General features: G+C 36.7%; 1 protein-coding gene across 5 annotated transcripts in view; it reads left to right on the forward strand.

The window, feature by feature from the left end:
- Lin28b (lin-28 homolog B) overlaps positions 1-12,432 on the forward strand; it is a 118,501-nt gene that overhangs the window by 59,785 nt on the left and 46,284 nt on the right. The gene's annotated exons all lie outside the window — the stretch shown is intronic.

Raw genomic sequence — 12,432 nt, forward strand, 5'->3', positions numbered from 1 at the left:
GCTGGTAGTTTTTATTGAACTATACTTCAATTTTGATTTTCTGTTTCATCTTGTGTTAATTTCAGAAAGTCAAAAACATCAGTTCTTGTTTAACATTTTGTAAGTTTCCATGTGTTCAGCTCTTTCAAACCCTGCCCATTCTTTTGAGTTTTTATGAGGACTGTATTGCATAAACATAATTGAATAATGGGCAATGGTACATAATATTACTGGACCAAAGGATGTAATAAAGTTTCCAGACTACAGTGAGAAAACCTACCAATTCAGATTCTTACCAGTTTCCCTCCTTTGGGGAGATAGACAAAGCCATTTCTGAATGGACATCCTGTGAACTACTGCCAGACAAGATAAGTCAGAGACTTTCTTAATGGCTGGAAGCTCCAAGGCAAATAGAGATGTTTTAAATCTCTATGCTCCTCCTTGTGGAAAATAAGACGACAGGTCACAGGAGACAGGAGAAGGTCAGAGGGGAAGAGATTTGGGGTTCTAAGGCCTCAAACACCACAATATCATTCTTATCACATAGGAGATAACAATGGCTATAGGGATCATGAGCCAGGGACCATAGATGAAAAACATAAAACCTTGTCACATTGTCTTATTTTTCAAAGAATTGACCATTTCTTCTAAGTTGTTGATTTTACTGGCATTTTTAAAAAAATTCATTCACCTTGATTCCTGATTTTTGTGGCTTGTGTTTTCTTTCCCTTTCCTTTCTATTTTTCTTTCTTTCCAGTCTTATGTATTCTAGGCTGATGAGGAAGATGTTGAACTTCTGATCTGTCTGCCTTTTTCCCTCTAACCCTTGAATTATTTCAGAATGCAAGGAAAAGTTAACCCAAAATGGGATAAGCAGAAAATTAAGTGAGTATATATAAATTGATCACAAAAGTAATTACATTCTAAATGAATTTAACGTTCTAATTAAAACTCGAGACTATTCTAATGGATAAAAAAAAAAAAAAAAAAAAAAAAAAAAAGACCAGATTTTTGTTCTTTTCTTTTCTGAGATAGGGTTTTACTTGTCCTGGCTGCCCTGGAATACATTGTTTCTGAGGATGACTTTGAACTCCTTTCTGATCTTCCTTTTTCTACTTTGCAAGTGCTGGGATTGATGGTGGGCACCACTACTATCTGGATTCTGCATTTATTAAATTCTTTTTTAATTCATCCATTGGTTTTTTTTGTTGTTGTTGTTGTTGTTGTTGTTTTCTGTTTCATTTTGCTCTATTTTGGGCTTGTTGTTATGTAGCTCAAGTTGGCTTGGAACTCATTGTGTCCTATGCTTGCTTTGAACTTAGGATCCTCCTGCCTCAGCTTTCCAGTGCTGGGATTAGAGTTTGGGTCAGCACTCTGTTCCATTGTTTTCTTTATTGCACCTTTTTGATTGTTCACATATTCTAAATGAGGTAATATTATAAGGGGTGAAAACTGGTTTTTATGTGGGTAAAACAGTCTATTTTATTAGGTTTATAGTTCCTCAAAGAGCCATTGTAGAAAAATAAATATTCAGTATATTTATGCTAGTAAAATTCTTGTGTGGGGGCAAATGAGAGAAATTGCTCTTGATGGAGACATAGTTAAAACCAGGTTCATTCACAATATGTATCCTTAAACTGTAAATGTGAATTAACTTACTTTATGGGAAGCCAGAAGGGTAGTTTTCCAAGAATTGTCTTTCACTTTGGAGAATGTATGTATGTACATGTAAACCTTTTTTCCCAAGAAAATTTTGTCTGTGCTTCTAACAAGAACTCTGACATTCATCATATCAAACTTTGGGGCTCTTGAAGTCTTTCCTCAAAGAGAAAAAAAGATGCCTCTAGTTTTTATTGGCTTCTAACAAGAACTCTGACATTCATCATATCAGACTTTGGGATTCTGACATTCATCAGATCAAACTTTGGGGCTCTTGAAGTCTTTCCTCAAAGAAAAAAAAAGATGCCTCTAGTTTTTATTGGCTTTTTTTCCTTTTGTTCCAACCAGCCTGATTCTGTCCCTTCTGTCTCAAGCATATATTGAGCCCATTGGAAGCATAAATTGGAAGCCCATAGTCTAGGTGGGTAAAGGTGCTTGCCATGTAGCCTGATAACTTGATCTTTATGCCCAGAACCTACATGGTGGAAGGAGAGAACCAATTTCCAACAAACAAGTTGTACTTGGACAGCCTCATGAGAACTGTTTCATGCATGTGCCCACATTTCACACATACATACACACAAATAAATAAATGTAATTTAAAAATTAAAAATTGAACCAAAAGAAGTGGGAGAAAAAAAAACCTTGATTGGAAGAAGAGGAATGCAAATTAATGGTGCTGGCTAGGTTAACTGAAACGCAAATTGACAGTTGATGTGTGCTGCAGGCCACAGGAATATCATAAGAACTCAGCTGGTTATGGCAAAGTCACTACCTGGAGGGATCAGGGAATTCCTCCAGAGGAAGCCAAATCCTAAGGAGTTTTTGGTGTTACTTGGCTTGTTATATATCAGCTGTCTTCTGTTATGAAAATCATATGTGCCTTCATAGTTTTTCCAATTGGCTTTCCCCTAAGAAGGACTAACAGTGTGGACTGATCACTCTCGGGACATACACATTCCAGGTATTTGGAGAACAGCCTCAGGAAAGTCTTTCTCTGGAATCAGATTATCTCCCTTAGCCACTTTCAAGGACTACAGGAAACATCACCCAGGTGGGCGCCCAACTTCCGAGGACTAACAATGATAACAGCCCACCTGCAAGTCTCCTGACTTAAATTCCACAAGGAGACACGGGACGGGGGGGGGGGGCACCTCCCGAGGACTAACAATGCTAACAGCCCACCTGCAAGTCTCCTAGGTGGAGACACCGCCTAGGAGAGGTGGACGTTAATAGCTTTACACAATTTAGCTCGGACCCTCCCTTTATATACCGAGACTTCCAGGGCACGGAGAGAGAAGAGAAAAGAGAATGGAAGAACTAGATGGGCAAGAACTTGAGAGGAACGAACAGAGATGGGGAAGAACTAGATTGAAGGGCTAAAAGAAAGGACTAGAGGAACGAGATGGAAGATGAGGAAGAGCCAGATGGGGAAGAACAAGATGAGGAAGAGCCAAATGAGAGAGGAGACGGGAGAAATGGTAATAGATGAAAATGTAAGCACAAACACCAAAACTTTTGCCTCATATAACTCTTATATATAGATTTAAAAATCATTACAGTATATTTTTATAAAGATTTATTTGTTCATATCTTAGATGGTCTTTAAAAAAAAAAAAAAAAAACAAATCCCAGAGCCAGATATCAGGGTGAAAGCTGAAAGATTAGAGAAGCAGAACAGCCAGCCACTAGTTCTTACCTCTACAAATCCTCAAGTCTAAAGAGAGAGAGAGAGTTCCTATTTCCTCACATCTTATATACCTTTCTGTGTCCTGCCATATTACTTCCTGGGATTAAAGGCATGTGTGCTTCCCAAGCAAAGGCATGAGATCTCAAGTGCTGGGATTAAAGATGTATACCACCACTGACTGACCTCTATGTCTAATCTAGTGGTTGACTGTGTCCTCTGATCCTCAGGCAAGTTTATTAGAGTACACAATACATTACCACATTTCCCCCTTTTGTCTAAAATAATAAAAGAAGGCTATTATTAATACAAGAAAACCCATATCCAATAAGTACAATAAATACGCACAATATTACATTAACAATGTAATATACAGCCAAGAATTACATTAACAATGTCTAGTCCATTAACATTTGACAGATTCAGAAAAAGTACTCAGAAAATTGTTATTCTATTTTGGTGAGTACAAAATGTTATGCCTAATTCACTCTATCATAACTTTTACTACCAACCGAAAACTATCTTTTGATGTCTTTCAAACTTGCACACTTTACACTTCTGTAATAAGTTTCTTTTCTGATTTTCTTAACAAGGAAAACTATTACTATCTAGTCTTCAACTCCCTCAGAAACTGAGAAGGAAATAATATTAACTGAGTAAGCAGGAAGTGCAAACAAGTGACTTCCAAAAAATGTGAGAAATGACAGAAACAGCTGGCTTCCTGGACAGTCACCCAAGGTTCCTCTGCAATATTGAGGCATCCATATTTGGCCTACAGGTCTAGTATATCTGACAGACTCATCTGTGAAGCAGGATTTTCTAAAAGGCTTTCCTACCTTGTCTTGGCAAAGTTCAGCAATGCTTTTTTTGTGTCTTGCTTGTCCATTTGGACAGTATACTGTCAACAATTGATGTAAGGGCACTTTCTTGCCCAGTGGCTAACTTTTGCCACAAAGAAAGTAAACTATAAGGAATTTCTTCAATGCCCATCATCTTCTCTGAAGATTGGTGCTGCCAGGAGCAGATATGTCTCATTTTCATAAAAAAAAGTCTATGTTATTAAAATATCTTAGATGCCATATTCTGTAGATCTCTGAAGTGTTTGGAGATGACCTGTCTATCTAAAATATCTGTTTTACCTTAAAAACATACCTAACCTGACTACATGTTCAGTTGTAATAGGTGACTAAATACTAACTTGCATTTCTTTTTTTTTAAGATTTATTTATTTATTATGTATATAGCATGTATGACTGCAGGCCAGAAGAGGGCACCAGATCTAATTACAGATGCGGTTACTGGGAATTGAACTCAGGACCTCTGGAAGAGCAGGCAGCACTCTTAACCTCTGAGCCATCTCTCCAGCCCCACTTGCATTTCTTTATATCCTAATTAGTTGGTAATAACTTTCAAGGACTAGCAGTTTGCATTACATTGTTAAGTGAGCTGTATAGGTACAATACCTTGAACAAGATTAGAAATATATGTAGAGTATTTTCTAACAAAATTAATCTCAAATTTGTATCAATATACAAAAATTGTATCCAATATATAAGAACCCAATCTAATGTAAAATATTTAAAACTATTAGTTGCCTAAAAATAGATTCAATAATCTGCCTTTTTATTTTATCATATCCATATTCCCTTTTTTTTTTCTGAGTAGATTCAATAATCTACCTTTTTATCATATCTATGTCCTCTTCTTTTTCTTGCATTTTCTTTTTCTTTCAAACAAGAACCCTAAATCTAATCTCCTTAGCTTAGCCTTTATCCTGACCATTAACAATAAAAACTTGTAACCAACTATCCCAAACAATATTTATCCATAATCCATTGAATGACCAAAAATCACCAACTCCACCTCTTGGGAATATGGGCGTCGTGTTCTTAAAATTGCTTCCTGCTGTCTGGGGGCAAATGCATTTTTAGGGGATCCTGAAAAGAAAAATTTTGGGTTAATTGTCAAATCCTGGAAGTGGTAGCTGTATCATTTGTTGTTCGGTCTCTGCATAATGGGAAAATGCAGGGCTTGTCTCAAGTCCTTAATTGAGTAGTCTCTGAATCTGGATCATCTCAGCTAGTCATCTCTTGAAATTGTCCTGAGCAGTTTGTAGTCCAAAGCCAATCTTTGAGTGGTGTTTGTCAGCTCAGTGGTATTATCATCATCCTGATTAAATTGTTGTTGTGCAGTCCCATCATCTTTTTTGGAGACTTCAAAGTCGTTGTTAGGCGTGGTCATGGTTCACTGCAGAAAACTGATAAGAGACTCAAACCCAAAGTCATGTACAGGATGCTGGATGAAGCCTTTTTTCTAGAATTAGTTAGTACTCTATGTGACCATTAATATGTGACAAAAGTTTTAAAAGTATGTGTGTGTGTGTGTGTGTGTGTGTGTGTGTGTGTGTATATAATTTTGATATAAAATTCATACCTTAAGAAAAGTTTTAAAGAGTCAAAAGAAAACCAAAGAATTATGAGATTAGTGGCAATAGAATAGTCCCTTAATTTTGATTTTCTTCTGTCCCATGTCAGGTGGCTCTTCTGACATGAAACAGATTTTGGATTTTCCTTTTAACAAGCATGCTTGGGTTTAGAGAAGAAGAGAGCCATACTCCAACTCCAAAGCCAGCTTTAATTTTTAATTGAGCTGGGACTACATGAAGACCATTTGCATTATGTGTCTGTAGAGAAGAGCAGAAGCAAACATTTAGAAAGACTTATGAAATTGTACCCTGTTAGATATGTGATATGCCAATAGACCAATTTACTCTTTTTCTTGGGACATTTTTTCTGGGTGACTTGTCCTTTTTCTTCATATTTCTTATTTGTCCAGTGTTCTTCAGTTCCTTAGCCTTCATTCTCCTGAAAGACAAAAACAAAGACCTTCCCTAACCCTAACTTTGGGGAGATTCTTTTTTGGCAAGTTATATCTGATCAAATGAAAAGCATTGGTTAGTGGTATAAGTTAGTTTAAATTGAATGGTCATGCTGGTTGATGAACTATCATCTCTTCTAATTAGAAGTCTCTCTTGTTCAGATTGAACTTTTATCAATTTTGATGGTATCCATAGCTTTTCTTCCCCTGTAGAAACAAAATCTCATCCCCAGCGTAATACATATCCAGTTTTCCATTCTGAGGTCACCACATCTTTAAAGTATATAGGCTGATTTAATTCTGTAGTTTTTTCTATTATCCAGTGTCTCCCTGCAGCTGTTGTTCCTTTCTCATTAGCACTGAGAAAATTCAAAGTTAATAGAGCATTATGTAGTCTCTTTCTGGGGCCTTTTGTTATCCCTTTCTGTTTACTTAGCATATCATTTAGAGTTTGAGTTGATCTTCTTATGACTCCTTGTCCTGTAAGATTGTGTGGTATACCTGTAGTATGCTTTATTTTGTAATAAGCAAAAAAAATTTCATTTTACCAGAGACATATGCTGGAACATTGTCAGTTTTAATTTTTGCAGGTATTCCCATGATGGCCATAACTTCTAGCAAATGAGTGATTACAGAATCAGCTTTTTCAGAACTCATAGCAGTTGCCCATTGAAATCCTGAATAGCTATGGTGTGGTGTACATATTTCAATTTTCCAAATTCTGCAAAGTGAAACACATCCATCTGCTAGATTTTATTTCTCTGAGTACCCTTTGGGTCACATCTTCCTGGTAGTGGAGTATAAAAAGAACAAGTAGGACATTTCCATATGATTTCCTTGGCTTGTTGCCAGGTTATGGAAAAATCCTTTTTTTAAAACCTTTACTATTGACATGTTTTTTTTTTTTTTAATGAAATTCTGAGGCTTCTAGCACATTTCTTTATCAATCTCATCATTACCTTTTGCTTGAGGACCTGGCAGACTCATATGGGATCAGATGTAAGTTATATATAAGGGATGATTCCTATTCCTGATTATTTTTTGTAATTGAATAAATAATGAAGTTAATTCTGACTCATCAAGGATAAATTCAGCAGTTTCAATATGTGAGACCATTCTTCAGCATACTGAGAGTCAGTAACTATGTTGAGAGTTTCCGAAAAATTCATTAATACCATCAGAATGGCATATAATTCCAATTTTTGGACAGAATTATAAGGACTTTGAACCACTTACTTTAATTTTCTGATTTGTAACCTGACTTTCCCTTTTGGTTTGCATCTGTATAAAATGTAAGGAATCCAGATATTGGTGTTTCCTGTACAATTTGAGGCAGGATCCAATCAGCTCTCTTTATAATTTCAATTCTATTGCTTTTGGGCTGTTTGCTGTTAATCTCTCCCAAAAACTTACTGCAAGGTTTTTGCCAAGGTTCACTTACTGTCCATAATTTGTCAATTTCATCATTAGTTAAAGGTGCAACAATTTCTGCTGGGTCTATTCCTGCTAATTGACGATGTCTCAGTTTTCCTTTTAAAATCTACTCAGATCTTTTCCACAAAAGTTTTTAATTTTTTACTCTGTTTATTTGGTAGGAATATCCATCCCAATGTAATACCTTCCCTCTGCATTAAAATTCCTGTAGGAGAATGCTTAGAGGGTAAAATAACCAAAATTCAATCAAGCTTTGCATCCACACAATCCACATGTACATTCTCTCTCAGATTCAGGTGATAATTCTCTTGGACTATTAAAGTCCTTGTCACCCTCTAAGGTTTTGAACAAATTACTGAGTTCATCATTTTTGCCCCAATAGTGGTTCGTAGATTGGAAATGATTCCTAATAATCTTTGAAAGTTGTTAAGTGTCCATAATCCAGCTCTCCTTATTTGCACCTTTTGGGGTCTAATTTTTTGTAGACCTATTTTATATCCCAAATAATTAATAGAATCTCCTCTTTGTATCTTTTCAGGAGCAATTAGTAATCCTCAGCAAGGCAAAATTTTATTTACTTCTTCAAATATTGTTTCTAAAGTATCTACATTTGAATTAGCTAGTAAAATGTCATCCATGTTGGTAAACTGTAGACTGAGGAAATTGTTTACGTATTACTTCCAATGGAAGGGTGTGTGCCACCACTGCCTGACCTCTATCAAGTGGCTAGCGCTGTCCTTTGATCCTCTGGCAAGTTTATTAGGGTACACAATGTATCTCCACATTTCCCTCTTTTTATCTGCAATAATAAATACTTACTTTTATTTTGTGTATCTGGGTGCTTTGCCTCATGCATGTAAGTATACCATGTACCTGCAGTGCTGACCAAATGGTGTTGGACCCCTAGGACTGGAGTTGCAGAGGGTTGTGAGCTGCTGTGTAGGTGCTGGGAACTGAACTTGGGTCCTCTGCAAGAGTAGTAAGTGCTCTTAACCTATAGCTAAGAAGACAGTAGAACTGTGAGTTGAGACTGAAAGGCGGAGTTAATTGAGAGACAGCATTCAAGGGCATCCGAGAGGGGACTCGGTGCTGCATGAGCTCTGAAGAAACTATTCTACTTATTCTAGTAGAAGATACTAGGACTGAAATAGGGAATGACAGTCCGGTGAGATGGATGTGACAAGTGAAAGTGAGGCTATGACTTAAGTATGCACAAGATCAGTAACAATATATATCTAAAACAATGGAGCCATTCATAAAAATTAGTAGATCAGGGTTAAAGGTTGATTTTGACATAAAATAATATAGTTCTCCCTTTCAGCAAATCCTTACCATTTATATTTGAGTTATTTTGATATTTAAACAGTATATTTGCTAAGAGTTCTCTTTAATTACAAAGACATGGTGATTAAAAAAAAACCTTTGTTTTAGAATCTTATAGTGTGTGTGTGTAGTATGTAGGCATGACATATGGTGTTCAGAGGACAGCTTGGTGGCAGTCTCTTCTCTCTTGCCACCCGGTTGGATCTGGGGATCCTTAGGCCTGAGTGTAAACTAAAAACTATGCCTGTCTTAATGAAGAATACAATCATCAAGTTGGTAAAAGGACACCAATATACTGCAGACTTTGCTTGTTACAGAAACGAAGTGTGAACTTAGGAGAGCTGTGGCTTAAACAGCTGTTCCTTCGTTCTGTAGTCGATAGTCAACTATAATCCACTTCTCCTGCTTAAAGTAAGTGAGCTTGACTTAGGGGGAAGGGGGGAAAGAAAAGCTGCTTTAGAATTGTTCAGATGGCTTTAACAGAGATGATTTAGTCATGATCTCTTTCCCTCCCCATGTTCCACCAGACAGCAGAAAAGGTCTGAAAATTACAGGCTTCAACCTGAAAATTTTCACTGTCACATGACCTGTACCAGAAACAGTTTTTTTTTTTTTATTGTACATGTTATTTTCACAATGAATAGTCTCCCTTTGTACTAAATTTTGAAGTAATATCATTATGCATCCTATGTAATTATTTGGGCTACTTATAACTAGTTTCCTTTTTTTATGTGGAATATATTTCTAAGATGCCCATTGGGTGCTGGAGGAGGATGCAGGGGGAACACTGGACCAAACCCTCTATACACTGTGTTTCCTTATTGAAGTCGTTTACGGAATGTCCCTTTCTTCTTCACTAAGCACTGTGCCTTGTGGCCCTAACTTCTACAGTTTGAGAAGGAACTCCTTTCAGCAGTGCCGTGGATAGATCTGTTTCGTTGTCAATCTCTGAAACCTCAGCTTGTGGATATTTTTATTCCCTTATTAAGTCACTACCTGTCACCTTTTAACTTAAAGCACTCTAGAGCATCCTTCCAGCATAACTGCATCGTCAACATCACTGTTTTCCGTAGGGGCCGTTTCAGTTAGGGAGGGTGGCTGGAGCAGAAGTGGTACAGGCCTCAGGTGGATCTGATGGACGTCATGGCTGCTCACTAATGATCAGCAGGAAGTAGGGACACAGGATACTGAAGAGATGATTCATCCTCTGCAATGGGGTGGGATGCCAGAAATTTCATCGCACTACTCAAATTGATTTACATCTTAAGCTTATCACTTATTTCTGAATGTTTTCATTTAGTATTTTCTAACTGCTGTTACCTTTTGTAATGGAAACTGTGGGAAGCAAACTGGGGGCCTACTGTATCTAGCAGTCAATTTACTGTTACTGTAATGAAGACAAATTTTATACATAAAAGAGGCTTATGTAGCTCGTAGTTCAGGATGTTCAAAGTCAGGTGCTTAGGTGCTGGAGGCACTGTTTCTGCCTGCGGAAAAGGTGGGTAGACAGCATCATGGTGGGAATACAGAGAGACTGCAGTTCACAGTCTCTTTAGAAAGCCTGAGTCCAGTTGACCTGGGGTCCTCCTAGTAGGCCCAGCCCCCAGCAACTGCACACTGTTTTCCAACGTGGGAGCTGTGAATTCTTGGGGGCAGGGTGCAAAACAGGTCTAAACACTAGCAGATAGATGGTTTAGGGTTGTGAACTTCAAGTCATGATTTTCTGGCCTCTGATAAACTAAATCAGGACATTGCTGGATTAAGCAACATTAAGATTTTTATCCTGGAGATAGTTGGGAAGGGGAGGACGATTCTGATACTAATATGATAAGGTGGCTGTTCCAAGGAGAAACAACATTTTACACATTCACAGGAGCACAAACCCTTCATTCACAATCTGTTTTTCAGGTCTGCTGTTACTAAGAACAAAGTGCCTGAGTTTATACATCATCAGAAAAGACAGTAACTGCTTCTTCTTTTGCCATACAATGCAGAAAAGTGTTTACAAATGGCAGAGTCTTCCATGTTAGATCAGAAAAGTCCTTACACACTTCGAGGTCTTCCACAGTAGATCAGAAAAATCCTTGCAAACTGTGAGGTCTTCCAAGTTGGATTTGCAAAATACACAAAAAGGAATCCAGACAGGTAAATAAAAAACTAGTGATTTAATTATCTTAGTACATTTTGAATCAGCATATTCACCTTGACAGAAAAAGTAATATTAAAAGAGTGAAGGAATGTTTGAAATCCAGGTTATGATTTTGTCACTGAGAAAAAATTTTAAAATAATAGCTGTAAGTTATAAAAGTCAATTGTTCAGTAGAAAATACTCCTGGAACACAATAAAGTATCCTAGAAAACTTTCTGCTTTACAACAGAGTAGAGAAAGTGACTATGATTTAGTGTTTTGCTCTGTACTCCATAGCTGCAAAAATAAATATGAGTCTTTAAAAATTCTATTTCCACCCAATACCAAATGGTTGTCCCTGAAAATATTCATATGAGCAACATTATACAGACTGGGCAGGTTTTATTAGTGATTTGTATATAAATATGTATCACTAAATATAACATTATTGAATGTAATAGCAATGAATGAAGAAAGAGGCCATGAATTTGAAGGATGGCAAAGAGGGCTGGGAGGGAGGAAAGGGAAGGGGGAAATGATATAAAAATAGTATAATCTCAAAAATAAAAGAAAAATTGTTGATGACATTATGGTAGGCACATGTTCTTTATTCTTTTTTAGGCACAACAATATCACGTTTGTCTTCCTACATCAATACATGTAGCGCTAAGTATCTTTATTTTTTTAAAGGAAAAAAGATGTTATTTAACATACTACAAAGAGAGCAGTGGGTAAGGCAGTAACAGAAAAACCACCTGCCCAGAGCTAAATAAAAATCTTAATAAAGATAATCTTGATAATATTATATAGTTCTAGTAGAATTTGTTTAATCAATGGGATTAAAATGTTCTTAAAGCTGATATAATTTCTTTTACCAGACACTGCTGTAGTTGCTTAAAAAAATACTGTTTATATATGGTAAGATCTTCTTTTTAAAAGTGTTATTGCATTTATTTAGTGTGTGTGTGTGTGTGTGTGTGTGTGTGTGTGTGTGTGATTATGATGCTCATGTGGAGGTCAGAGGACAGCTTGGAGTCAGCTCTCTCCTTTTCCACGTGGTCCTGGGGCTTGATCTCAGGTCAGGATGGTGGTATTGCTTTGGCTTTATACTAGAACCTTTGTGGTAGAATGGATGGGACAAGAATGTGTACATTTACATTTCTGTATCACTAAATTGCTTTTTACATAATGGTATAGGCTTTTAACTGCCAGCATTGTAAGGTTTATCAAACTTCAATAAAATAAAACAAAACCTATATGTTTGTAATGGATAACAGAATTTCTTGCTTTGATAATCTTAAAATTATTCAGATAATTTATAAAGCAGTGATAATCATGATATCTC

Source organism: Peromyscus leucopus, chromosome 8a, assembly GCF_004664715.2.
Source record: "Peromyscus leucopus breed LL Stock chromosome 8a, UCI_PerLeu_2.1, whole genome shotgun sequence".
Lineage (NCBI taxonomy): Eukaryota > Metazoa > Chordata > Mammalia > Rodentia > Cricetidae > Peromyscus > Peromyscus leucopus.